This window comes from Brachyhypopomus gauderio, unplaced genomic scaffold (assembly GCF_052324685.1).
Source record: "Brachyhypopomus gauderio isolate BG-103 unplaced genomic scaffold, BGAUD_0.2 sc94, whole genome shotgun sequence".
NCBI lineage: Eukaryota > Metazoa > Chordata > Actinopteri > Gymnotiformes > Hypopomidae > Brachyhypopomus > Brachyhypopomus gauderio.
The window spans coordinates 195,406-215,376 of record NW_027506915.1 but is presented as its reverse complement, the minus strand read 5'-3'; the positions used below and the strand labels follow the sequence as shown (position 1 = coordinate 215,376).

The following is a 19,971-nucleotide window of genomic DNA, read 5'->3' as shown; positions in this document are numbered from 1 at the left end:
TTTAATTGTTGTTTTTTTGTCATCATTAACAAGGACATAGACAAAATAATTAATGACAAGGAAGTCACAGGTAGGCAGACGTAAAGCTGGAAGTTCAGCTTAATCCAAAAGCCTGCCTGATGATGACTGAACGGTGCTCAAGAGCTGACGGTCATGTAAAGTTCAACGCCTGAACAGGGACTTGAACCCTGGACCCTCAGATTAAAAGTCTGATGCTCTACCGACTGAGCTATCCAGGCTACGTTTAGCCTTGCTCTGTGATTCAGAACATGTCCAGATATTCTTGACCTCTGACATGGGAAGCATTTGACAGTCTTGACACAAAAAGGTCCACTTGTTCTGGTGTGGTCACGAATAACCCACATTCTGGTCTTTCTTCACTCATGAATAACGGCCAGCCAGAACTCATGTAAAGGCCTTCATCCATTAGCATAACATCGCTGTCCCTGATGGTCTAGTGGCTAGGATTCGGCGCTCTCACCGCCGCGGCCCGGGTTCGATTCCCGGTCAGGGAAAACAGAAAACTTTTTGCTCATCATGACATTAAAGGCAGTAATATCCTGGAAAAAAAAGAAGCTTCCTTCGAACCGGATTTGAACCGGTGGCCTAAGGATTGCTGCTTTAACCTCTACAGTCCTCCGCTCTACCATCTGAGCTACCGAAGGATTCTGACGCACATGCAGCATAGATCCAGAAACAAGGACGTTGACAAAGATACCAGTTCGGTTGTGGCTTTTTCAACTCTTTAAGGTCCACCAAAGAGGAAACCTCACACTGTACCAGTTGGACATGTAGAGCTACCAACACGTATGTCTGTTAACAACATTGGCATGCGTACTGCATTTTGGACACGTGGATGGTAAAAGGCCACGGGTTGGTCCCACCAATGGTTAGAACAATTTGAATTGCTTTTTGAGAAAATCTATTGTGATGTCACATAGAGAGAGAGAGAAAGGAAAGGCTGAGTGGCTTTAATTGTTGTTTTTTTGTCATCATTAACAAGGACATAGACAAAATAATTAATGACAAGGAAGTCACAGGTAGGCAGACGTAAAGCTGGAAGTTCAGCTTAATCCAAAAGCCTGCCTGATGATGACTGAACGGTGCTCAAGAGCTCACGGTCATGTAAAGTTCAACGCCTGAACAGGGACTTGAACCCTGGACCCTCAGATTAAAAGTCTGATGCTCTACCGACTGAGCTATCCAGGCTACGTTTAGCCTTGCTCTGTGATTCAGAACATGTCCAGATATTCTTGACCTCTGACGTGGGAAGCATTTGACAGTCTTGACACAAAAAGGTCCACATGTTCTGGTGTGGTCACGAATAACCCACATTCTGGTCTTTCTTCACTCATGAATAACGGCCAGCCAGAACTCATGTAAAGGCCTTCATCCATTAGCATAACATCGCTGTCCCTGATGGTCTAGTGGCTAGGATTCGGCGCTCTCACCGCCGCGGCCCGGGTTTGATTCCCGGTCAGGGAAAACAGAAAACTTTTTGCTCATCATGACATTAAAGGCAGTAATATCCTGGAAAAAAAGAAGCTTCCTTCAAACCGGATTTGAACCGGTGGCCTAAGGATTGATGCTTTAACCTCTACAGTCCTCCGCTCTACCATCTGAGCTACCGAAGGATTCTGACGCACATGCAGCATAGATCCAGAAACAAGGACGTTGACAAAGATACCAGTTCGGTTGTGGCTTTTTCAACTCTTTAAGGTCCACCAAAGAGGAAACCTCACACTGTACCAGTTGGACATGTAGAGCTACCAACACGTATGTCTGTTAACAACATTGGCATGCGTACTGCATTTTGGACACGTGGATGGTAAAAGGCCACGGGTTGGTCCCACCAATGGTTAGAACAATTTGAATTGCTTTTTGAGAAAATCTATTGTGATGTCACATAGAGAGAGAGAGAAAGGAAAGGCTGAGTGGCTTTAATTGTTGTTTTTTTTGTCATCATTAACAAGGACATAGACAAAAGAATTAATGACAAGGAAGTCACAGGTAGGCAGACGTAAAGCTGGAAGTTCAGCTTAATCCAAAAGCCTGCCTGACGATGAGTGAACAGTGCTCAAGAGCGGATGGTCATGTAAAGTTCAACGCCTGAACAGGGACTTGAACCCTGGACCCTCAGATTAAAAGTCTGATGCTCTACCGACTGAGCTATCCAGGCTACGTTTAGCCTTGCTCTGTGATTCAGAACATGTCCAGATATTCTTGACCTCTGACATGGGAAGCATTTGACAGTCTTGACACAAAAAGGTCCACTTGTTCTGGTGTGGTCACGAATAACCCACATTCTGGTCTTTCTTCACTCATGAATAACGGCCAGCCAGAACTCATGTAAAGGCCTTCATCCATTAGCATAACATCGCTGTCCCTGATGGTCTAGTGGCTAGGATTCGGCGCTCTCACCGCCGCGGCCCGGGTTCGATTCCCGGTCAGGGAAAACAGAAAACTTTTTGCTCATCATGACATTAAAGGCAGTAATATCCTGGAAAAAAAAGAAGCTTCCTTCGAACCGGATTTGAACCGGTGGCCTAAGGATTGCTGCTTTAACCTCTACAGTCCTCCGCTCTACCATCTGAGCTACCGAAGGATTCTGACGCACATGCAGCATAGATCCAGAAACAAGGACGTTGACAAAGATACCAGTTCGGTTGTGGCTTTTTCAACTCTTTAAGGTCCACCAAAGAGGAAACCTCACACTGTACCAGTTGGACATGTAGAGCTACCAACACGTATGTCTGTTAACAACATTGGCATGCGTACTGCATTTTGGACACGTGGATGGTAAAAGGCCACGGGTTGGTCCCACCAATGGTTAGAACAATTTGAATTGCTTTTTGAGAAAATCTATTGTGATGTCACATAGAGAGAGAGAGAAAGGAAAGGCTGAGTGGCTTTAATTGTTGTTTTTTTGTCATCATTAACAAGGACATAGACAAAATAATTAATGACAAGGAAGTCACAGGTAGGCAGACGTAAAGCTGGAAGTTCAGCTTAATCCAAAAGCCTGCCTGATGATGACTGAACGGTGCTCAAGAGCTCACGGTCATGTAAAGTTCAACGCCTGAACAGGGACTTGAACCCTGGACCCTCAGATTAAAAGTCTGATGCTCTACCGACTGAGCTATCCAGGCTACGTTTAGCCTTGCTCTGTGATTCAGAACATGTCCAGATATTCTTGACCTCTGACATGGGAAGCATTTGACAGTCTTGACACAAAAAGGTCCACATGTTCTGGTGTGGTCACGAATAACCCACATTCTGGTCTTTCTTCACTCATGAATAACGGCCAGCCAGAACTCATGTAAAGGCCTTCATCCATTAGCATAACATCGCTGTCCCTGATGGTCTAGTGGCTAGGATTCGGCGCTCTCACCGCCGCGGCCCGGGTTCGATTCCCGGTCAGGGAAAACAGAAAACTTTTTGCTCATCATGACATTAAAGGCAGTAATATCCTGGAAAAAAAAGAAGCTTCCTTCGAACCGGATTTGAACCGGTGGCCTAAGGATTGCTGCTTTAACCTCTACAGTCCTCCGCTCTACCATCTGAGCTACCGAAGGATTCTGACGCACATGCAGCATAGATCCAGAAACAAGGACGTTGACAAAGATACCAGTTCGGTTGTGGCTTTTTCAACTCTTTAAGGTCCACCAAAGAGGAAACCTCACACTGTACCAGTTGGACATGTAGAGCTACCAACACGTATGTCTGTTAACAACATTGGCATGCGTACTGCATTTTGGACACGTGGATGGTAAAAGGCCACGGGTTGGTCCCACCAATGGTTAGAACAATTTGAATTGCTTTTTGAGAAAATCTATTGTGATGTCACATAGAGAGAGAGAGAAAGGAAAGGCTGAGTGGCTTTAATTGGTGTTTTTTTTGTCATCATTAACAAGGACATAGACAAAATAATTAATGACAAGGAAGTCACAGGTAGGCAGACGTAAAGCTGGAAGTTCAGCTTAATCCAAAAGCCTGCCTGATGATGACTGAACGGTGCTCAAGAGCTGTTGGTCATGTAAAGTTCAACGCCTGAACAGGGACTTGAACCCTGGACCCTCAGATTAAAAGTCTGATGCTCTACCGACTGAGCTATCCAGGCTACGTTTAGCCTTGCTCTGTGATTCAGAACATGTCCAGATATTCTTGACCTCTGACATGGGAAGCATTTGACAGTCTTGACACAAAAAGGTCCACATGTTCTGGTGTGGTCACGAATAACCCACATTCTGGTCTTTCTTCACTCATGAATAACGGCCAGCCAGAACTCATGTAAAGGCCTTCATCCATTAGCATAACATCGCTGTCCCTGATGGTCTAGTGGCTAGGATTCGGCGCTCTCACCGCCGCGGCCCGGGTTCGATTCCCGGTCAGGGAAAACAGAAAACTTTTTGCTCATCATGACATTAAAGGCAGTAATATCCTGGAAAAAAAAGAAGCTTCCTTCGAACCGGATTTGAACCGGTGGCCTAAGGATTGCTGCTTTAACCTCTACAGTCCTCCGCTCTACCATCTGAGCTACCGAAGGATTCTGACGCACATGCAGCATAGATCCAGAAACAAGGACGTTGACAAAGATACCAGTTCGGTTGTGGCTTTTTCAACTCTTTAAGGTCCACCAAAGAGGAAACCTCACACTGTACCAGTTGGACATGTAGAGCTACCAACACGTATGTCTGTTAACAACATTGGCATGCGTACTGCATTTTGGACACGTGGATGGTAAAAGGCCACGGGTTGGTCCCACCAATGGTTAGAACAATTTGAATTGCTTTTTGAGAAAATCTATTGTGATGTCACATAGAGAGAGAGAGAAAGGAAAGGCTGAGTGGCTTTAATTGTTGTTTTTTTGTCATCATTAACAAGGACATAGACAAAATAATTAATGACAAGGAAGTCACAGGTAGGCAGACGTAAAGCTGGAAGTTCAGCTTAATCCAAAAGCCTGCCTGATGATGACTGAACGGTGCTCAAGAGCTGACGGTCATGTAAAGTTCAACGCCTGAACAGGGACTTGAACCCTGGACCCTCAGATTAAAAGTCTGATGCTCTACCGACTGAGCTATCCAGGCTACGTTTAGCCTTGCTCTGTGATTCAGAACATGTCCAGATATTCTTGACCTCTGACATGGGAAGCATTTGACAGTCTTGACACAAAAAGGTCCACTTGTTCTGGTGTGGTCACGAATAACCCACATTCTGGTCTTTCTTCACTCATGAATAACGGCCAGCCAGAACTCATGTAAAGGCCTTCATCCATTAGCATAACATCGCTGTCCCTGATGGTCTAGTGGCTAGGATTCGGCGCTCTCACCGCCGCGGCCCGGGTTCGATTCCCGGTCAGGGAAAACAGAAAACTTTTTGCTCATCATGACATTAAAGGCAGTAATATCCTGGAAAAAAAAGAAGCTTCCTTCGAACCGGATTTGAACCGGTGGCCTAAGGATTGCTGCTTTAACCTCTACAGTCCTCCGCTCTACCATCTGAGCTACCGAAGGATTCTGACGCACATGCAGCATAGATCCAGAAACAAGGACGTTGACAAAGATACCAGTTCGGTTGTGGCTTTTTCAACTCTTTAAGGTCCACCAAAGAGGAAACCTCACACTGTACCAGTTGGACATGTAGAGCTACCAACACGTATGTCTGTTAACAACATTGGCATGCGTACTGCATTTTGGACACGTGGATGGTAAAAGGCCACGGGTTGGTCCCACCAATGGTTAGAACAATTTGAATTGCTTTTTGAGAAAATCTATTGTGATGTCACATAGAGAGAGAGAGAAAGGAAAGGCTGAGTGGCTTTAATTGGTGTTTTTTTTGTCATCATTAACAAGGACATAGACAAAATAATTAATGACAAGGAAGTCACAGGTAGGCAGACGTAAAGCTGGAAGTTCAGCTTAATCCAATAGCCTGCCTGACGATGAGTGAACGGTGCTCAAGAGCTGACGGTCATGTAAAGTTCAACGCCTGAACAGGGACTTGAACCCTGGACCCTCAGATTAAAAGTCTGATGCTCTACCGACTGAGCTATCCAGGCTACGTTTAGCCTTGCTCTGTGATTCAGAACATGTCCAGATATTCTTGACCTCTGACATGGGAAGCATTTGACAGTCTTGACACAAAAAGGTCCACATGTTCTGGTGTGGTCACGAATAACCCACATTCTGGTCTTTCTTCACTCATGAATAACGGCCAGCCAGAACTCATGAAAAAGCCTTCATTCATTAGCATAACATCGCTGTCCCTGATGGTCTAGTCGCTAGGATTCGGCGCTCTCACCGCCGCGGCCCGGGTTCGATTCCCGGTCAGGGAAAACAGAAAACTTTTTGCTCATCATGACATTAAAGGCAGTAATATCCTGGAAAAAAAGAAGCTTCCTTCGAACCGGATTTGAACCGGTGGCCTAAGGATTGCTGCTTTAACCTCTACAGTCCTCCGCTCTACCATCTGAGCTACCGAAGGATTCTGACGCACATGCAGCATAGATCCAGAAACAAGGACGTTGACAAAGATACCAGTTCGGTTGTGGCTTTTTCAACTCTTTAAGGTCCACCAAAGAGGAAACCTCACACTGTACCAGTTGGACATGTAGAGCTACCAACACGTATGTCTGTTAACAACATTGGCATGCGTACTGCATTTTGGACACGTGGATGGTAAAAGGCCACGGGTTGGTCCCACCAATGGTTAGAACAATTTGAATTGCTTTTTGAGAAAATCTATTGTGATGTCACATAGAGAGAGAGAGAAAGGAAAGGCTGAGTGGCTTTAATTGTTGTTTTTTTGTCATCATTAACAAGGACATAGACAAAATAATTAATGACAAGGAAGTCACAGGTAGGCAGACGTAAAGCTGGAAGTTCAGCTTAATCCAAAAGCCTGCCTGATGATGACTGAACGGTGCTCAAGAGCTCACGGTCATGTAAAGTTCAACGCCTGAACAGGGACTTGAACCCTGGACCCTCAGATTAAAAGTCTGATGCTCTACCGACTGAGCTATCCAGGCTACGTTTAGCCTTGCTCTGTGATTCAGAACATGTCCAGATATTCTTGACCTCTGACATGGGAAGCATTTGACAGTCTTGACACAAAAAGGTCCACATGTTCTGGTGTGGTCACGAATAACCCACATTCTGGTCTTTCTTCACTCATGAATAACGGCCAGCCAGAACTCATGTAAAGGCCTTCATCCATTAGCATAACATCGCTGTCCCTGATGGTCTAGTGGCTAGGATTCGGCGCTCTCACCGCCGCGGCCCGGGTTCGATTCCCGGTCAGGGAAAACAGAAAACTTTTTGCTCATCATGACATTAAAGGCAGTAATATCCTGGAAAAAAAAGAAGCTTCCTTCGAACCGGATTTGAACCGGTGGCCTAAGGATTGCTGCTTTAACCTCTACAGTCCTCCGCTCTACCATCTGAGCTACCGAAGGATTCTGACGCACATGCAGCATAGATCCAGAAACAAGGACGTTGACAAAGATACCAGTTCGGTTGTGGCTTTTTCAACTCTTTAAGGTCCACCAAAGAGGAAACCTCACACTGTACCAGTTGGACATGTAGAGCTACCAACACGTATGTCTGTTAACAACATTGGCATGCGTACTGCATTTTGGACACGTGGATGGTAAAAGGCCACGGGTTGGTCCCACCAATGGTTAGAACAATTTGAATTGCTTTTTGAGAAAATCTATTGTGATGTCACATAGAGAGAGAGAAAGGAAAGGCTGAGTGGCTTTAATTGGTGTTTTTTTTGTCATCATTAACAAGGACATAGACAAAATAATTAATGACAAGGAAGTCACAGGTAGGCAGACGTAAAGCTGGAAGTTCAGCTTAATCCAAAAGCCTGCCTGATGATGACTGAACGGTGCTCAAGAGCTGTTGGTCATGTAAAGTTCAACGCCTGAACAGGGACTTGAACCCTGGACCCTCAGATTAAAAGTCTGATGCTCTACCGACTGAGCTATCCAGGCTACGTTTAGCCTTGCTCTGTGATTCAGAACATGTCCAGATATTCTTGACCTCTGACATGGGAAGCATTTGACAGTCTTGACACAAAAAGGTCCACATGTTCTGGTGTGGTCACGAATAACCCACATTCTGGTCTTTCTTCACTCATGAATAACGGCCAGCCAGAACTCATGTAAAGGCCTTCATCCATTAGCATAACATCGCTGTCCCTGATGGTCTAGTGGCTAGGATTCGGCGCTCTCACCGCCGCGGCCCGGGTTCGATTCCCGGTCAGGGAAAACAGAAAACTTTTTGCTCATCATGACATTAAAGGCAGTAATATCCTGGAAAAAAAAGAAGCTTCCTTCGAACCGGATTTGAACCGGTGGCCTAAGGATTGCTGCTTTAACCTCTACAGTCCTCCGCTCTACCATCTGAGCTACCGAAGGATTCTGACGCACATGCAGCATAGATCCAGAAACAAGGACGTTGACAAAGATACCAGTTCGGTTGTGGCTTTTTCAACTCTTTAAGGTCCACCAAAGAGGAAACCTCACACTGTACCAGTTGGACATGTAGAGCTACCAACACGTATGTCTGTTAACAACATTGGCATGCGTACTGCATTTTGGACACGTGGATGGTAAAAGGCCACGGGTTGGTCCCACCAATGGTTAGAACAATTTGAATTGCTTTTTGAGAAAATCTATTGTGATGTCACATAGAGAGAGAGAGAAAGGAAAGGCTGAGTGGCTTTAATTGGTGTTTTTTTGTCATCATTAACAAGGACATAGACAAAAGAATTAATGACAAGGAAGTCACAGGTAGGCAGACGTAAAGCTGGAAGTTCAGCTTAATCCAATAGCCTGCCTGACGATGAGTGAACGGTGCTCAAGAGCTGACGGTCATGTAAAGTTCAACACCTGAACAGGGACTTGAACCCTGGACCCTCAGATTAAAAGTCTGATGCTCTACCGACTGAGCTATCCAGGCTACGTTTAGCCTTGCTCTGTGATTCAGAACATGTCCAGATATTCTTGACCTCTGACATGGGAAGCATTTGACAGTCTTGACACAAAAAGGTCCACATGTTCTGGTGTGGTCACGAATAACCCACATTCTGGTCTTTCTTCACTCATGAATAACGGCCAGCCAGAACTCATGAAAAAGCCTTCATTCATTAGCATAACATCGCTGTCCCTGATGGTCTAGTCGCTAGGATTCGGCGCTCTCACCGCCGCGGCCCGGGTTCGATTCCCGGTCAGGGAAAACAGAAAACTTTTTGCTCATCATGACATTAAAGGCAGTAATATCCTGGAAAAAAAGAAGCTTCCTTCGAACCGGATTTGAACCGGTGGCCTAAGGATTGCTGCTTTAACCTCTACAGTCCTCCGCTCTACCATCTGAGCTACCGAAGGATTCTGACGCACATGCAGCATAGATCCAGAAACAAGGACGTTGACAAAGATACCAGTTCGGTTGTGGCTTTTTCAACTCTTTAAGGTCCACCAAAGAGGAAACCTCACACTGTACCAGTTGGACATGTAGAGCTACCAACACGTATGTCTGTTAACAACATTGGCATGCGTACTGCATTTTGGACACGTGGATGGTAAAAGGCCACGGGTTGGTCCCACCAATGGTTAGAACAATTTGAATTGCTTTTTGAGAAAATCTATTGTGATGTCACATAGAGAGAGAGAGAAAGGAAAGGCTGAGTGGCTTTAATTGTTGTTTTTTTGTCATCATTAACAAGGACATAGACAAAATAATTAATGACAAGGAAGTCACAGGTAGGCAGACGTAAAGCTGGAAGTTCAGCTTAATCCAAAAGCCTGCCTGATGATGACTGAACGGTGCTCAAGAGCTCACGGTCATGTAAAGTTCAACGCCTGAACAGGGACTTGAACCCTGGACCCTCAGATTAAAAGTCTGATGCTCTACCGACTGAGCTATCCAGGCTACGTTTAGCCTTGCTCTGTGATTCAGAACATGTCCAGATATTCTTGACCTCTGACATGGGAAGCATTTGACAGTCTTGACACAAAAAGGTCCACATGTTCTGGTGTGGTCACGAATAACCCACATTCTGGTCTTTCTTCACTCATGAATAACGGCCAGCCAGAACTCATGTAAAGGCCTTCATCCATTAGCATAACATCGCTGTCCCTGATGGTCTAGTGGCTAGGATTCGGCGCTCTCACCGCCGCGGCCCGGGTTCGATTCCCGGTCAGGGAAAACAGAAAACTTTTTGCTCATCATGACATTAAAGGCAGTAATATCCTGGAAAAAAAAGAAGCTTCCTTCGAACCGGATTTGAACCGGTGGCCTAAGGATTGCTGCTTTAACCTCTACAGTCCTCCGCTCTACCATCTGAGCTACCGAAGGATTCTGACGCACATGCAGCATAGATCCAGAAACAAGGACGTTGACAAAGATACCAGTTCGGTTGTGGCTTTTTCAACTCTTTAAGGTCCACCAAAGAGGAAACCTCACACTGTACCAGTTGGACATGTAGAGCTACCAACACGTATGTCTGTTAACAACATTGGCATGCGTACTGCATTTTGGACACGTGGATGGTAAAAGGCCACGGGTTGGTCCCACCAATGGTTAGAACAATTTGAATTGCTTTTTGAGAAAATCTATTGTGATGTCACATAGAGAGAGAGAGAAAGGAAAGGCTGAGTGGCTTTAATTGGTGTTTTTTTTGTCATCATTAACAAGGACATAGACAAAATAATTAATGACAAGGAAGTCACAGGTAGGCAGACGTAAAGCTGGAAGTTCAGCTTAATCCAAAAGCCTGCCTGATGATGACTGAACGGTGCTCAAGAGCTGTTGGTCATGTAAAGTTCAACGCCTGAACAGGGACTTGAACCCTGGACCCTCAGATTAAAAGTCTGATGCTCTACCGACTGAGCTATCCAGGCTACGTTTAGCCTTGCTCTGTGATTCAGAACATGTCCAGATATTCTTGACCTCTGACATGGGAAGCATTTGACAGTCTTGACACAAAAAGGTCCACATGTTCTGGTGTGGTCACGAATAACCCACATTCTGGTCTTTCTTCACTCATGAATAACGGCCAGCCAGAACTCATGTAAAGGCCTTCATCCATTAGCATAACATCGCTGTCCCTGATGGTCTAGTGGCTAGGATTCGGCGCTCTCATCGCCGCGGCCCGGGTTCGATTCCCGGTCAGGGAAAACAGAAAACTTTTTGCTCATCATGACATTAAAGGCAGTAATATCCTGGAAAAAAAAGAAGCTTCCTTCGAACCGGATTTGAACCGGTGGCCTAAGGATTGCTGCTTTAACCTCTACAGTCCTCCGCTCTACCATCTGAGCTACCGAAGGATTCTGACGCACATGCAGCATAGATCCAGAAACAAGGACGTTGACAAAGATACCAGTTCGGTTGTGGCTTTTTCAACTCTTTAAGGTCCACCAAAGAGGAAACCTCACACTGTACCAGTTGGACATGTAGAGCTACCAACACGTATGTCTGTTAACAACATTGGCATGCGTACTGCATTTTGGACACGTGGATGGTAAAAGGCCACGGGTTGGTCCCACCAATGGTTAGAACAATTTGAATTGCTTTTTGAGAAAATCTATTGTGATGTCACATAGAGAGAGAGAGAAAGGAAAGGCTGAGTGGCTTTAATTGTTGTTTTTTTGTCATCATTAACAAGGACATAGACAAAATAATTAATGACAAGGAAGTCACAGGTAGGCAGACGTAAAGATGGAAGTTCAGCTTAATCCAAAAGCCTGCCTGATGATGACTGAACGGTGCTCAAGAGCTGACGGTCATGTAAAGTTCAACGCCTGAACAGGGACTTGAACCCTGGACCCTCAGATTAAAAGTCTGATGCTCTACCGACTGAGCTATCCAGGCTACGTTTAGCCTTGCTCTGTGATTCAGAACATGTCCAGATATTCTTGACCTCTGACATGGGAAGCATTTGACAGTCTTGACACAAAAAGGTCCACTTGTTCTGGTGTGGTCACGAATAACCCACATTCTGGTCTTTCTTCACTCATGAATAACGGCCAGCCAGAACTCATGTAAAGGCCTTCATCCATTAGCATAACATCGCTGTCCCTGATGGTCTAGTGGCTAGGATTCGGCGCTCTCACCGCCGCGGCCCGGGTTCGATTCCCGGTCAGGGAAAACAGAAAACTTTTTGCTCATCATGACATTAAAGGCAGTAATATCCTGGAAAAAAAAGAAGCTTCCTTCGAACCGGATTTGAACCGGTGGCCTAAGGATTGCTGCTTTAACCTCTACAGTCCTCCGCTCTACCATCTGAGCTACCGAAGGATTCTGACGCACATGCAGCATAGATCCAGAAACAAGGACGTTGACAAAGATACCAGTTCGGTTGTGGCTTTTTCAACTCTTTAAGGTCCACCAAAGAGGAAACCTCACACTGTACCAGTTGGACATGTAGAGCTACCAACACGTATGTCTGTTAACAACATTGGCATGCGTACTGCATTTTGGACACGTGGATGGTAAAAGGCCACGGGTTGGTCCCACCAATGGTTAGAACAATTTGAATTGCTTTTTGAGAAAATCTATTGTGATGTCACATAGAGAGAGAGAGAAAGGAAAGGCTGAGTGGCTTTAATTGGTGTTTTTTTTGTCATCATTAACAAGGACATAGACAAAATAATTAATGACAAGGAAGTCACAGGTAGGCAGACGTAAAGCTGGAAGTTCAGCTTAATCCAAAAGCCTGCCTGATGATGACTGAACGGTGCTCAAGAGCTCACGGTCATGTAAAGTTCAACGCCTGAACAGGGACTTGAACCCTGGACCCTCAGATTAAAAGTCTGATGCTCTACCGACTGAGCTATCCAGGCTACGTTTAGCCTTGCTCTGTGATTCAGAACATGTCCAGATATTCTTGACCTCTGACATGGGAAGCATTTGACAGTCTTGACACAAAAAGGTCCACATGTTCTGGTGTGGTCACGAATAACCCACATTCTGGTCTTTCTTCACTCATGAATAACGGCCAGCCAGAACTCATGAAAAAGCCTTCATTCATTAGCATAACATCGCTGTCCCTGATGGTCTAGTCGCTAGGATTCGGCGCTCTCACCGCCGCGGCCCGGGTTCGATTCCCGGTCAGGGAAAACAGAAAACTTTTTGCTCATCATGACATTAAAGGCAGTAATATCCTGGAAAAAAAGAAGCTTCCTTCGAACCGGATTTGAACCGGTGGCCTAAGGATTGCTGCTTTAACCTCTACAGTCCTCCGCTCTACCATCTGAGCTACCGAAGGATTCTGACGCACATGCAGCATAGATCCAGAAACAAGGACGTTGACAAAGATACCAGTTCGGTTGTGGCTTTTTCAACTCTTTAAGGTCCACCAAAGAGGAAACCTCACACTGTACCAGTTGGACATGTAGAGCTACCAACACGTATGTCTGTTAACAACATTGGCATGCGTACTGCATTTTGGACACGTGGATGGTAAAAGGCCACGGGTTGGTCCCACCAATGGTTAGAACAATTTGAATTGCTTTTTGAGAAAATCTATTGTGATGTCACATAGAGAGAGAGAGAAAGGAAAGGCTGAGTGGCTTTAATTGTTGTTTTTTTGTCATCATTAACAAGGACATAGACAAAATAATTAATGACAAGGAAGTCACAGGTAGGCAGACGTAAAGCTGGAAGTTCAGCTTAATCCAAAAGCCTGCCTGATGATGACTGAACGGTGCTCAAGAGCTCACGGTCATGTAAAGTTCAACGCCTGAACAGGGACTTGAACCCTGGACCCTCAGATTAAAAGTCTGATGCTCTACCGACTGAGCTATCCAGGCTACGTTTAGCCTTGCTCTGTGATTCAGAACATGTCCAGATATTCTTGACCTCTGACATGGGAAGCATTTGACAGTCTTGACACAAAAAGGTCCACATGTTCTGGTGTGGTCACGAATAACCCACATTCTGGTCTTTCTTCACTCATGAATAACGGCCAGCCAGAACTCATGTAAAGGCCTTCATCCATTAGCATAACATCGCTGTCCCTGATGGTCTAGTGGCTAGGATTCGGCGCTCTCACCGCCGCGGCCCGGGTTCGATTCCCGGTCAGGGAAAACAGAAAACTTTTTGCTCATCATGACATTAAAGGCAGTAATATCCTGGAAAAAAAAGAAGCTTCCTTCGAACCGGATTTGAACCGGTGGCCTAAGGATTGCTGCTTTAACCTCTACAGTCCTCCGCTCTACCATCTGAGCTACCGAAAGATTCTGACGCACATGCAGCATAGATCCAGAAACAAGGACGTTGACAAAGATACCAGTTCGGTTGTGGCTTTTTCAACTCTTTAAGGTCCACCAAAGAGGAAACCTCACACTGTACCAGTTGGACATGTAGAGCTACCAACACGTATGTCTGTTAACAACATTGGCATGCGTACTGCATTTTGGACACGTGGATGGTAAAAGGCCACGGGTTGGTCCCACCAATGGTTAGAACAATTTGAATTGCTTTTTGAGAAAATCTATTGTGATGTCACATAGAGAGAGAGAGAAAGGAAAGGCTGAGTGGCTTTAATTGTTGTTTTTTTGTCATCATTAACAAGGACATAGACAAAATAATTAATGACAAGGAAGTCACAGGTAGGCAGACGTAAAGCTGGAAGTTCAGCTTAATCCAAAAGCCTGCCTGATGATGACTGAACGGTGCTCAAGAGCTCACGGTCATGTAAAGTTCAACGCCTGAACAGGGACTTGAACCCTGGACCCTCAGATTAAAAGTCTGATGCTCTACCGACTGAGCTATCCAGGCTACGTTTAGCCTTGCTCTGTGATTCAGAACATGTCCAGATATTCTTGACCTCTGACATGGGAAGCATTTGACAGTCTTGACACAAAAAGGTCCACATGTTCTGGTGTGGTCACGAATAACCCACATTCTGGTCTTTCTTCACTCATGAATAACGGCCAGCCAGAACTCATGTAAAGGCCTTCATCCATTAGCATAACATCGCTGTCCCTGATGGTCTAGTCGCTAGGATTCGGCGCTCTCACCGCCGCGGCCCGGGTTCGATTCCCGGTCAGGGAAAACAGAAAACTTTTTGCTCATCATGACATTAAAGGCAGTAATATCCTGGAAAAAAAAGAAGCTTCCTTCGAACCGGATTTGAACCGGTGGCCTAAGGATTGCTGCTTTAACCTCTACAGTCCTCCGCTCTACCATCTGAGCTACCGAAAGATTCTGACGCACATGCAGCATAGATCCAGAAACAAGGACGTTGACAAAGATACCAGTTCGGTTGTGGCTTTTTCAACTCTTTAAGGTCCACCAAAGAGGAAACCTCACACTGTACCAGTTGGACATGTAGAGCTACCAACACGTATGTCTGTTAACAACATTGGCATGCGTACTGCATTTTGGACACGTGGACGGTAAAAGGCCACGGGTTGGTCCCACCAATGGTTAGAACAATTTGAATTGCTTTTTGAGAAAATCTATTGTGATGTCACATAGAGAGAGAGAGAAAGGAAAGGCTGAGTGGCTTTAATTGGTGTTTTTTTTGTCATCATTAACAAGGACATAGACAAAATAATTAATGACAAGGAAGTCACAGGTAGGCAGACGTAAAGCTGGAAGTTCAGCTTAATCCAAAAGCCTGCCTGATGATGACTGAACGGTGCTCAAGAGCTGTTGGTCATGTAAAGTTCAACGCCTGAACAGGGACTTGAACCCTGGACCCTCAGATTAAAAGTCTGATGCTCTACCGACTGAGCTATCCAGGCTACGTTTAGCCTTGCTCTGTGATTCAGAACATGTCCAGATATTCTTGACCTCTGACATGGGAAGCATTTGACAGTCTTGACACAAAAAGGTCCACATGTTCTGGTGTGGTCACGAATAACCCACATTCTGGTCTTTCTTCACTCATGAATAACGGCCAGCCAGAACTCATGTAAAGGCCTTCATCCATTAGCATAACATCGCTGTCCCTGATGGTCTAGTGGCTAGGATTCGGCGCTCTCACCGCCGCGGCCCGGGTTCGATTCCCGGTCAGGGAAAACAGAAAACTTTTTGCTCATCATGACATTAAAGGCAGTAATATCCTGGAAAAAAAGAAGCTTCCTTCGAACCGGATTTGAACCGGTGGCCTAAGGATTGCTGCTTTAACCTCTACAGTCCTCCGCTCTACCATCTGAGCTACCGAAGGATTCTGACGCACATGCAGCATAGATCCAGAAACAAGGACGTTGACAAAGATACCAGTTCGGTTGTGGCTTTTTCAACTCTTTAAGGTCCACCAAAGAGGAAACCTCACACTGTACCAGTTGGACATGTAGAGCTACCAACACGTATGTCTGTTAACAACATTGGCATGCGTACTGCATTTTGGACACGTGGATGGTAAAAGGCCACGGGTTGGTCCCACCAATGGTTAGAACAATTTGAATTGCTTTTTGAGAAAATCTATTGTGATGTCACATAGAGAGAGAGAGAAAGGAAAGGCTGAGTGGCTTTAATTGTTGTTTTTTTGTCATCATTAACAAGGACATAGACAAAATAATTAATGACAAGGAAGTCACAGGTAGGCAGACGTAAAGATGGAAGTTCAGCTTAATCCAAAAGCCTGCCTGATGATGACTGAACGGTGCTCAAGAGCTGACGGTCATGTAAAGTTCAACGCCTGAACAGGGACTTGAACCCTGGACCCTCAGATTAAAAGTCTGATGCTCTACCGACTGAGCTATCCAGGCTACGTTTAGCCTTGCTTTGTGATTCAGAACATGTCCAGATATTCTTGACCTCTGACATGGGAAGCATTTGACAGTCTTGACACAAAAAGGTCCACTTGTTCTGGTGTGGTCACGAATAACCCACATTCTGGTCTTTCTTCACTCATGAATAACGGCCAGCCAGAACTCATGTAAAGGCCTTCATCCATTAGCATAACATCGCTGTCCCTGATGGTCTAGTGGCTAGGATTCGGCGCTCTCACCGCCGCGGCCCGGGTTCGATTCCCGGTCAGGGAAAACAGAAAACTTTTTGCTCATCATGACATTAAAGGCAGTAATATCCTGGAAAAAAAAGAAGCTTCCTTCGAACCGGATTTGAACCGGTGGCCTAAGGATTGCTGCTTTAACCTCTACAGTCCTCCGCTCTACCATCTGAGCTACCGAAGGATTCTGACGCACATGCAGCATAGATCCAGAAACAAGGACGTTGACAAAGATACCAGTTCGGTTGTGGCTTTTTCAACTCTTTAAGGTCCACCAAAGAGGAAACCTCACACTGTACCAGTTGGACATGTAGAGCTACCAACACGTATGTCTGTTAACAACATTGGCATGCGTACTGCATTTTGGACACGTGGATGGTAAAAGGCCACGGGTTGGTCCCACCAATGGTTAGAACAATTTGAATTGCTTTTTGAGAAAATCTATTGTGATGTCACATAGAGAGAGAGAGAAAGGAAAGGCTGAGTGGCTTTAATTGGTGTTTTTTTTGTCATCATTAACAAGGACATAGACAAAATAATTAATGACAAGGAAGTCACAGGTAGGCAGACGTAAAGCTGGAAGTTCAGCTTAATCCAAAAGCCTGCCTGATGATGACTGAACGGTGCTCAAGAGCTCACGGTCATGTAAAGTTCAACGCCTGAACAGGGACTTGAACCCTGGACCCTCAGATTAAAAGTCTGATGCTCTACCGACTGAGCTATCCAGGCTACGTTTAGCCTTGCTCTGTGATTCAGAACATGTCCAGATATTCTTGACCTCTGACATGGGAAGCATTTGACAGTCTTGACACAAAAAGGTCCACATGTTCTGGTGTGGTCACGAATAACCCACATTCTGGTCTTTCTTCACTCATGAATAACGGCCAGCCAGAACTCATGTAAAGGCCTTCATCCATTAGCATAACATCGCTGTCCCTGGTGGTCTAGTGGCTAGGATTCGGCGCTCTCACCGCCGCGGCCCGGGTTCGATTCCCGGTCGGGGAAAACAGAAAACTTTTTGCTCATCATGACATTAAAGGCAGTAATATCCTGGAAAAAAAAGAAGCTTCCTTCGAACCGGATTTGAACCGGTGGCCTAAGGATTGCTGCTTTAACCTCTACAGTCCTCCGCTCTACCATCTGAGCTACCGAAGGATTCTGACGCACATGCAGCATAGATCCAGAAACAAGGACGTTGACAAAGATACCAGTTCGGTTGTGGCTTTTTCAACTCTTTAAGGTCCACCAAAGAGGAAACCTCACACTGTACCAGTTGGACATGTAGAGCTACCAACACGTATGTCTGTTAACAACATTGGCATGCGTACTGCATTTTGGACACGTGGATGGTAAAAGGCCACGGGTTGGTCCCACCAATGGTTAGAACAATTTGAATTGCTTTTTGAGAAAATCTATTGTGATGTCACATAGAGAGAGAGAGAAAGGAAAGGCTGAGTGGCTTTAATTGGTGTTTTTTTTGTCATCATTAACAAGGACATAGACAAAAGAATTAATGACAAGGAAGTCACAGGTAGGCAGACGTAAAGCTGGAAGTTCAGCTTAATCCAAAAGCCTGCCTGACGATGAGTGAACAGTGCTCAAGAGCGGATGGTCATGTAAAGTTCAACGCCTGAACAGGGACTTGAACCCTGGACCCTCAGATTAAAAGTCTGATGCTCTACCGACTGAGCTATCCAGGCTACGTTTAGCCTTGCTCTGTGATTCAGAACATGTCCAGATATTCTTGACCTCTGACATGGGAAGCATTTGACAGTCTTGACACAAAAAGGTCCACATGTTCTGGTGTGGTCACGAATAACCCACATTCTGGTCTTTCTTCACTCATGAATAACGGCCAGCCAGAACTCATGTAAAGGCCTTCATCCATTAGCATAACATCGCTGTCCCTGATGGTCTAGTGGCTAGGATTCGGCGCTCTCACCGCCGCGGCCCGGGTTCGATTCCCGGTCAGGGAAAACAGAAAACTTTTTGCTCATCATGACATTAAAGGCAGTAATATCCTGGAAAAAAAAGAAGCTTCCTTCGAACCGGATTTGAACCGGTGGCCTAAGGATTGCTGCTTTAACCTCTACAGTCCTCCGCTCTACCATCTGAGCTACCGAAGGATTCTGACGCACATGCAGCATAGATCCAGAAACAAGGACGTTGACAAAGATACCAGTTCGGTTGTGGCTTTTTCAACTCTTTAAGGTCCACCAAAGAGGAAACCTCACACTGTACCAGTTGGACATGTAGAGCTACCAACACGTATGTCTGTTAACAACATTGGCATGCGTACTGCATTTTGGACACGTGGATGGTAAAAGGCCACGGGTTGGTCCCACCAATGGTTAGAACAATTTGAATTGCTTTTTGAGAAAATCTATTGTGATGTCACATAGAGAGAGAGAGAAAGGAAAGGCTGAGTGGCTTTAATTGTTGTTTTTTTGTCATCATTAACAAGGACATAGACAAAATAATTAATGACAAGGAAGTCACAGGTAGGCAGACGTAAAGATGGAAGTTCAGCTTAATCCAAAAGCCTGCCTGATGATGACTGAACGGTGCTCAAGAGCTGACGGTCATGTAAAGTTCAACGCCTGAACAGGGACTTGAACCCTGGACCCTCAGATTAAAAGTCTGATGCTCTACCGACTGAGCTATCCAGGCTACGTTTAGCCTTGCTCTGTGATTCAGAACATGTCCAGATATTCTTGACCTCTGACATGGGAAGCATTTGACAGTCTTGACACAAAAAGGTCCACTTGTTCTGGTGTGGTCACGAATAACCCACATTCTGGTCTTTCTTCACTCATGAATAACGGCCAGCCAGAACTCATGTAAAGGCCTTCATCCATTAGCATAACATCGCTGTCCCTGATGGTCTAGTGGCTAGGATTCGGCGCTCTCACCGCCGCGGCCCGGGTTCGATTCCCGGTCAGGGAAAACAGAAAACTTTTTGCTCATCATGACATTAAAGGCAGTAATATCCTGGAAAAA

General features: G+C 45.3%; 59 non-coding genes across 59 annotated transcripts; 21 read left to right on the top strand and 38 right to left on the bottom strand.

Annotated features, from left to right (window-relative positions):
* Positions 1-166: 166 nt before the first annotated feature.
* On the bottom strand, positions 167-239 carry trnak-uuu (transfer RNA lysine (anticodon UUU)). The gene has a single exon. It is a non-coding gene; the product is annotated as a tRNA-Lys (tRNA).
* Positions 240-443: 204 nt separating this feature from the next.
* trnae-cuc (transfer RNA glutamic acid (anticodon CUC)) lies at positions 444-515 on the top strand. Its single transcript has one exon. It is a non-coding gene; the product is annotated as a tRNA-Glu (tRNA).
* Positions 516-578: 63 nt separating this feature from the next.
* On the bottom strand, positions 579-665 carry trnay-gua (transfer RNA tyrosine (anticodon GUA)). Its single transcript is given in 2 exon segments — positions 579-614; positions 629-665. It is a non-coding gene; the product is annotated as a tRNA-Tyr (tRNA).
* Positions 666-1,136: 471 nt separating this feature from the next.
* Positions 1,137-1,209, bottom strand: trnak-uuu (transfer RNA lysine (anticodon UUU)). The gene has a single exon. It is a non-coding gene; the product is annotated as a tRNA-Lys (tRNA).
* A 204-nt stretch (positions 1,210-1,413) lies between these two features.
* Positions 1,414-1,485, top strand: trnae-cuc (transfer RNA glutamic acid (anticodon CUC)). Its single transcript has one exon. It is a non-coding gene; the product is annotated as a tRNA-Glu (tRNA).
* Positions 1,486-2,106: 621 nt separating this feature from the next.
* Positions 2,107-2,179, bottom strand: trnak-uuu (transfer RNA lysine (anticodon UUU)). Its single transcript has one exon. It is a non-coding gene; the product is annotated as a tRNA-Lys (tRNA).
* Positions 2,180-2,383: 204 nt separating this feature from the next.
* Positions 2,384-2,455, top strand: trnae-cuc (transfer RNA glutamic acid (anticodon CUC)). The gene has a single exon. It is a non-coding gene; the product is annotated as a tRNA-Glu (tRNA).
* Positions 2,456-2,518: 63 nt separating this feature from the next.
* Positions 2,519-2,605, bottom strand: trnay-gua (transfer RNA tyrosine (anticodon GUA)). The gene is given in 2 exon segments: positions 2,519-2,554; positions 2,569-2,605. It is a non-coding gene; the product is annotated as a tRNA-Tyr (tRNA).
* Positions 2,606-3,076: 471 nt separating this feature from the next.
* trnak-uuu (transfer RNA lysine (anticodon UUU)) lies at positions 3,077-3,149 on the bottom strand. The gene has a single exon. It is a non-coding gene; the product is annotated as a tRNA-Lys (tRNA).
* A 204-nt stretch (positions 3,150-3,353) lies between these two features.
* On the top strand, positions 3,354-3,425 carry trnae-cuc (transfer RNA glutamic acid (anticodon CUC)). Its single transcript has one exon. It is a non-coding gene; the product is annotated as a tRNA-Glu (tRNA).
* Positions 3,426-3,488: 63 nt separating this feature from the next.
* trnay-gua (transfer RNA tyrosine (anticodon GUA)) lies at positions 3,489-3,575 on the bottom strand. Its single transcript is given in 2 exon segments — positions 3,489-3,524; positions 3,539-3,575. It is a non-coding gene; the product is annotated as a tRNA-Tyr (tRNA).
* A 472-nt stretch (positions 3,576-4,047) lies between these two features.
* Positions 4,048-4,120, bottom strand: trnak-uuu (transfer RNA lysine (anticodon UUU)). Its single transcript has one exon. It is a non-coding gene; the product is annotated as a tRNA-Lys (tRNA).
* A 204-nt stretch (positions 4,121-4,324) lies between these two features.
* trnae-cuc (transfer RNA glutamic acid (anticodon CUC)) lies at positions 4,325-4,396 on the top strand. Its single transcript has one exon. It is a non-coding gene; the product is annotated as a tRNA-Glu (tRNA).
* Positions 4,397-4,459: 63 nt separating this feature from the next.
* Positions 4,460-4,546, bottom strand: trnay-gua (transfer RNA tyrosine (anticodon GUA)). Its single transcript is given in 2 exon segments — positions 4,460-4,495; positions 4,510-4,546. It is a non-coding gene; the product is annotated as a tRNA-Tyr (tRNA).
* A 471-nt stretch (positions 4,547-5,017) lies between these two features.
* trnak-uuu (transfer RNA lysine (anticodon UUU)) lies at positions 5,018-5,090 on the bottom strand. The gene has a single exon. It is a non-coding gene; the product is annotated as a tRNA-Lys (tRNA).
* Positions 5,091-5,294: 204 nt separating this feature from the next.
* Positions 5,295-5,366, top strand: trnae-cuc (transfer RNA glutamic acid (anticodon CUC)). The gene has a single exon. It is a non-coding gene; the product is annotated as a tRNA-Glu (tRNA).
* A 63-nt stretch (positions 5,367-5,429) lies between these two features.
* Positions 5,430-5,516, bottom strand: trnay-gua (transfer RNA tyrosine (anticodon GUA)). The gene is given in 2 exon segments: positions 5,430-5,465; positions 5,480-5,516. It is a non-coding gene; the product is annotated as a tRNA-Tyr (tRNA).
* Positions 5,517-5,988: 472 nt separating this feature from the next.
* trnak-uuu (transfer RNA lysine (anticodon UUU)) lies at positions 5,989-6,061 on the bottom strand. The gene has a single exon. It is a non-coding gene; the product is annotated as a tRNA-Lys (tRNA).
* A 204-nt stretch (positions 6,062-6,265) lies between these two features.
* trnae-cuc (transfer RNA glutamic acid (anticodon CUC)) lies at positions 6,266-6,337 on the top strand. Its single transcript has one exon. It is a non-coding gene; the product is annotated as a tRNA-Glu (tRNA).
* Positions 6,338-6,399: 62 nt separating this feature from the next.
* trnay-gua (transfer RNA tyrosine (anticodon GUA)) lies at positions 6,400-6,486 on the bottom strand. Its single transcript is given in 2 exon segments — positions 6,400-6,435; positions 6,450-6,486. It is a non-coding gene; the product is annotated as a tRNA-Tyr (tRNA).
* A 471-nt stretch (positions 6,487-6,957) lies between these two features.
* On the bottom strand, positions 6,958-7,030 carry trnak-uuu (transfer RNA lysine (anticodon UUU)). Its single transcript has one exon. It is a non-coding gene; the product is annotated as a tRNA-Lys (tRNA).
* A 204-nt stretch (positions 7,031-7,234) lies between these two features.
* On the top strand, positions 7,235-7,306 carry trnae-cuc (transfer RNA glutamic acid (anticodon CUC)). The gene has a single exon. It is a non-coding gene; the product is annotated as a tRNA-Glu (tRNA).
* A 63-nt stretch (positions 7,307-7,369) lies between these two features.
* Positions 7,370-7,456, bottom strand: trnay-gua (transfer RNA tyrosine (anticodon GUA)). The gene is given in 2 exon segments: positions 7,370-7,405; positions 7,420-7,456. It is a non-coding gene; the product is annotated as a tRNA-Tyr (tRNA).
* Positions 7,457-7,926: 470 nt separating this feature from the next.
* On the bottom strand, positions 7,927-7,999 carry trnak-uuu (transfer RNA lysine (anticodon UUU)). The gene has a single exon. It is a non-coding gene; the product is annotated as a tRNA-Lys (tRNA).
* Positions 8,000-8,203: 204 nt separating this feature from the next.
* Positions 8,204-8,275, top strand: trnae-cuc (transfer RNA glutamic acid (anticodon CUC)). Its single transcript has one exon. It is a non-coding gene; the product is annotated as a tRNA-Glu (tRNA).
* A 63-nt stretch (positions 8,276-8,338) lies between these two features.
* On the bottom strand, positions 8,339-8,425 carry trnay-gua (transfer RNA tyrosine (anticodon GUA)). Its single transcript is given in 2 exon segments — positions 8,339-8,374; positions 8,389-8,425. It is a non-coding gene; the product is annotated as a tRNA-Tyr (tRNA).
* Positions 8,426-8,896: 471 nt separating this feature from the next.
* trnak-uuu (transfer RNA lysine (anticodon UUU)) lies at positions 8,897-8,969 on the bottom strand. The gene has a single exon. It is a non-coding gene; the product is annotated as a tRNA-Lys (tRNA).
* A 204-nt stretch (positions 8,970-9,173) lies between these two features.
* trnae-cuc (transfer RNA glutamic acid (anticodon CUC)) lies at positions 9,174-9,245 on the top strand. Its single transcript has one exon. It is a non-coding gene; the product is annotated as a tRNA-Glu (tRNA).
* A 62-nt stretch (positions 9,246-9,307) lies between these two features.
* On the bottom strand, positions 9,308-9,394 carry trnay-gua (transfer RNA tyrosine (anticodon GUA)). The gene is given in 2 exon segments: positions 9,308-9,343; positions 9,358-9,394. It is a non-coding gene; the product is annotated as a tRNA-Tyr (tRNA).
* A 471-nt stretch (positions 9,395-9,865) lies between these two features.
* Positions 9,866-9,938, bottom strand: trnak-uuu (transfer RNA lysine (anticodon UUU)). The gene has a single exon. It is a non-coding gene; the product is annotated as a tRNA-Lys (tRNA).
* A 204-nt stretch (positions 9,939-10,142) lies between these two features.
* trnae-cuc (transfer RNA glutamic acid (anticodon CUC)) lies at positions 10,143-10,214 on the top strand. The gene has a single exon. It is a non-coding gene; the product is annotated as a tRNA-Glu (tRNA).
* Positions 10,215-10,277: 63 nt separating this feature from the next.
* Positions 10,278-10,364, bottom strand: trnay-gua (transfer RNA tyrosine (anticodon GUA)). The gene is given in 2 exon segments: positions 10,278-10,313; positions 10,328-10,364. It is a non-coding gene; the product is annotated as a tRNA-Tyr (tRNA).
* A 472-nt stretch (positions 10,365-10,836) lies between these two features.
* Positions 10,837-10,909, bottom strand: trnak-uuu (transfer RNA lysine (anticodon UUU)). The gene has a single exon. It is a non-coding gene; the product is annotated as a tRNA-Lys (tRNA).
* A 204-nt stretch (positions 10,910-11,113) lies between these two features.
* Positions 11,114-11,185, top strand: trnae-cuc (transfer RNA glutamic acid (anticodon CUC)). Its single transcript has one exon. It is a non-coding gene; the product is annotated as a tRNA-Glu (tRNA).
* A 63-nt stretch (positions 11,186-11,248) lies between these two features.
* On the bottom strand, positions 11,249-11,335 carry trnay-gua (transfer RNA tyrosine (anticodon GUA)). The gene is given in 2 exon segments: positions 11,249-11,284; positions 11,299-11,335. It is a non-coding gene; the product is annotated as a tRNA-Tyr (tRNA).
* A 471-nt stretch (positions 11,336-11,806) lies between these two features.
* On the bottom strand, positions 11,807-11,879 carry trnak-uuu (transfer RNA lysine (anticodon UUU)). The gene has a single exon. It is a non-coding gene; the product is annotated as a tRNA-Lys (tRNA).
* Positions 11,880-12,083: 204 nt separating this feature from the next.
* Positions 12,084-12,155, top strand: trnae-cuc (transfer RNA glutamic acid (anticodon CUC)). The gene has a single exon. It is a non-coding gene; the product is annotated as a tRNA-Glu (tRNA).
* A 63-nt stretch (positions 12,156-12,218) lies between these two features.
* Positions 12,219-12,305, bottom strand: trnay-gua (transfer RNA tyrosine (anticodon GUA)). The gene is given in 2 exon segments: positions 12,219-12,254; positions 12,269-12,305. It is a non-coding gene; the product is annotated as a tRNA-Tyr (tRNA).
* A 472-nt stretch (positions 12,306-12,777) lies between these two features.
* trnak-uuu (transfer RNA lysine (anticodon UUU)) lies at positions 12,778-12,850 on the bottom strand. The gene has a single exon. It is a non-coding gene; the product is annotated as a tRNA-Lys (tRNA).
* Positions 12,851-13,054: 204 nt separating this feature from the next.
* trnae-cuc (transfer RNA glutamic acid (anticodon CUC)) lies at positions 13,055-13,126 on the top strand. Its single transcript has one exon. It is a non-coding gene; the product is annotated as a tRNA-Glu (tRNA).
* A 62-nt stretch (positions 13,127-13,188) lies between these two features.
* Positions 13,189-13,275, bottom strand: trnay-gua (transfer RNA tyrosine (anticodon GUA)). Its single transcript is given in 2 exon segments — positions 13,189-13,224; positions 13,239-13,275. It is a non-coding gene; the product is annotated as a tRNA-Tyr (tRNA).
* A 471-nt stretch (positions 13,276-13,746) lies between these two features.
* On the bottom strand, positions 13,747-13,819 carry trnak-uuu (transfer RNA lysine (anticodon UUU)). Its single transcript has one exon. It is a non-coding gene; the product is annotated as a tRNA-Lys (tRNA).
* A 204-nt stretch (positions 13,820-14,023) lies between these two features.
* trnae-cuc (transfer RNA glutamic acid (anticodon CUC)) lies at positions 14,024-14,095 on the top strand. The gene has a single exon. It is a non-coding gene; the product is annotated as a tRNA-Glu (tRNA).
* A 621-nt stretch (positions 14,096-14,716) lies between these two features.
* Positions 14,717-14,789, bottom strand: trnak-uuu (transfer RNA lysine (anticodon UUU)). The gene has a single exon. It is a non-coding gene; the product is annotated as a tRNA-Lys (tRNA).
* A 204-nt stretch (positions 14,790-14,993) lies between these two features.
* Positions 14,994-15,065, top strand: trnae-cuc (transfer RNA glutamic acid (anticodon CUC)). The gene has a single exon. It is a non-coding gene; the product is annotated as a tRNA-Glu (tRNA).
* Positions 15,066-15,687: 622 nt separating this feature from the next.
* On the bottom strand, positions 15,688-15,760 carry trnak-uuu (transfer RNA lysine (anticodon UUU)). The gene has a single exon. It is a non-coding gene; the product is annotated as a tRNA-Lys (tRNA).
* Positions 15,761-15,964: 204 nt separating this feature from the next.
* Positions 15,965-16,036, top strand: trnae-cuc (transfer RNA glutamic acid (anticodon CUC)). The gene has a single exon. It is a non-coding gene; the product is annotated as a tRNA-Glu (tRNA).
* Positions 16,037-16,098: 62 nt separating this feature from the next.
* On the bottom strand, positions 16,099-16,185 carry trnay-gua (transfer RNA tyrosine (anticodon GUA)). The gene is given in 2 exon segments: positions 16,099-16,134; positions 16,149-16,185. It is a non-coding gene; the product is annotated as a tRNA-Tyr (tRNA).
* A 471-nt stretch (positions 16,186-16,656) lies between these two features.
* trnak-uuu (transfer RNA lysine (anticodon UUU)) lies at positions 16,657-16,729 on the bottom strand. Its single transcript has one exon. It is a non-coding gene; the product is annotated as a tRNA-Lys (tRNA).
* A 204-nt stretch (positions 16,730-16,933) lies between these two features.
* On the top strand, positions 16,934-17,005 carry trnae-cuc (transfer RNA glutamic acid (anticodon CUC)). The gene has a single exon. It is a non-coding gene; the product is annotated as a tRNA-Glu (tRNA).
* Positions 17,006-17,068: 63 nt separating this feature from the next.
* Positions 17,069-17,155, bottom strand: trnay-gua (transfer RNA tyrosine (anticodon GUA)). The gene is given in 2 exon segments: positions 17,069-17,104; positions 17,119-17,155. It is a non-coding gene; the product is annotated as a tRNA-Tyr (tRNA).
* A 472-nt stretch (positions 17,156-17,627) lies between these two features.
* Positions 17,628-17,700, bottom strand: trnak-uuu (transfer RNA lysine (anticodon UUU)). The gene has a single exon. It is a non-coding gene; the product is annotated as a tRNA-Lys (tRNA).
* Positions 17,701-17,904: 204 nt separating this feature from the next.
* Positions 17,905-17,976, top strand: trnae-cuc (transfer RNA glutamic acid (anticodon CUC)). Its single transcript has one exon. It is a non-coding gene; the product is annotated as a tRNA-Glu (tRNA).
* A 63-nt stretch (positions 17,977-18,039) lies between these two features.
* Positions 18,040-18,126, bottom strand: trnay-gua (transfer RNA tyrosine (anticodon GUA)). Its single transcript is given in 2 exon segments — positions 18,040-18,075; positions 18,090-18,126. It is a non-coding gene; the product is annotated as a tRNA-Tyr (tRNA).
* A 472-nt stretch (positions 18,127-18,598) lies between these two features.
* Positions 18,599-18,671, bottom strand: trnak-uuu (transfer RNA lysine (anticodon UUU)). The gene has a single exon. It is a non-coding gene; the product is annotated as a tRNA-Lys (tRNA).
* A 204-nt stretch (positions 18,672-18,875) lies between these two features.
* Positions 18,876-18,947, top strand: trnae-cuc (transfer RNA glutamic acid (anticodon CUC)). Its single transcript has one exon. It is a non-coding gene; the product is annotated as a tRNA-Glu (tRNA).
* A 63-nt stretch (positions 18,948-19,010) lies between these two features.
* On the bottom strand, positions 19,011-19,097 carry trnay-gua (transfer RNA tyrosine (anticodon GUA)). Its single transcript is given in 2 exon segments — positions 19,011-19,046; positions 19,061-19,097. It is a non-coding gene; the product is annotated as a tRNA-Tyr (tRNA).
* Positions 19,098-19,568: 471 nt separating this feature from the next.
* On the bottom strand, positions 19,569-19,641 carry trnak-uuu (transfer RNA lysine (anticodon UUU)). The gene has a single exon. It is a non-coding gene; the product is annotated as a tRNA-Lys (tRNA).
* Positions 19,642-19,845: 204 nt separating this feature from the next.
* trnae-cuc (transfer RNA glutamic acid (anticodon CUC)) lies at positions 19,846-19,917 on the top strand. The gene has a single exon. It is a non-coding gene; the product is annotated as a tRNA-Glu (tRNA).
* Positions 19,918-19,971: the final 54 nt, after the last annotated feature.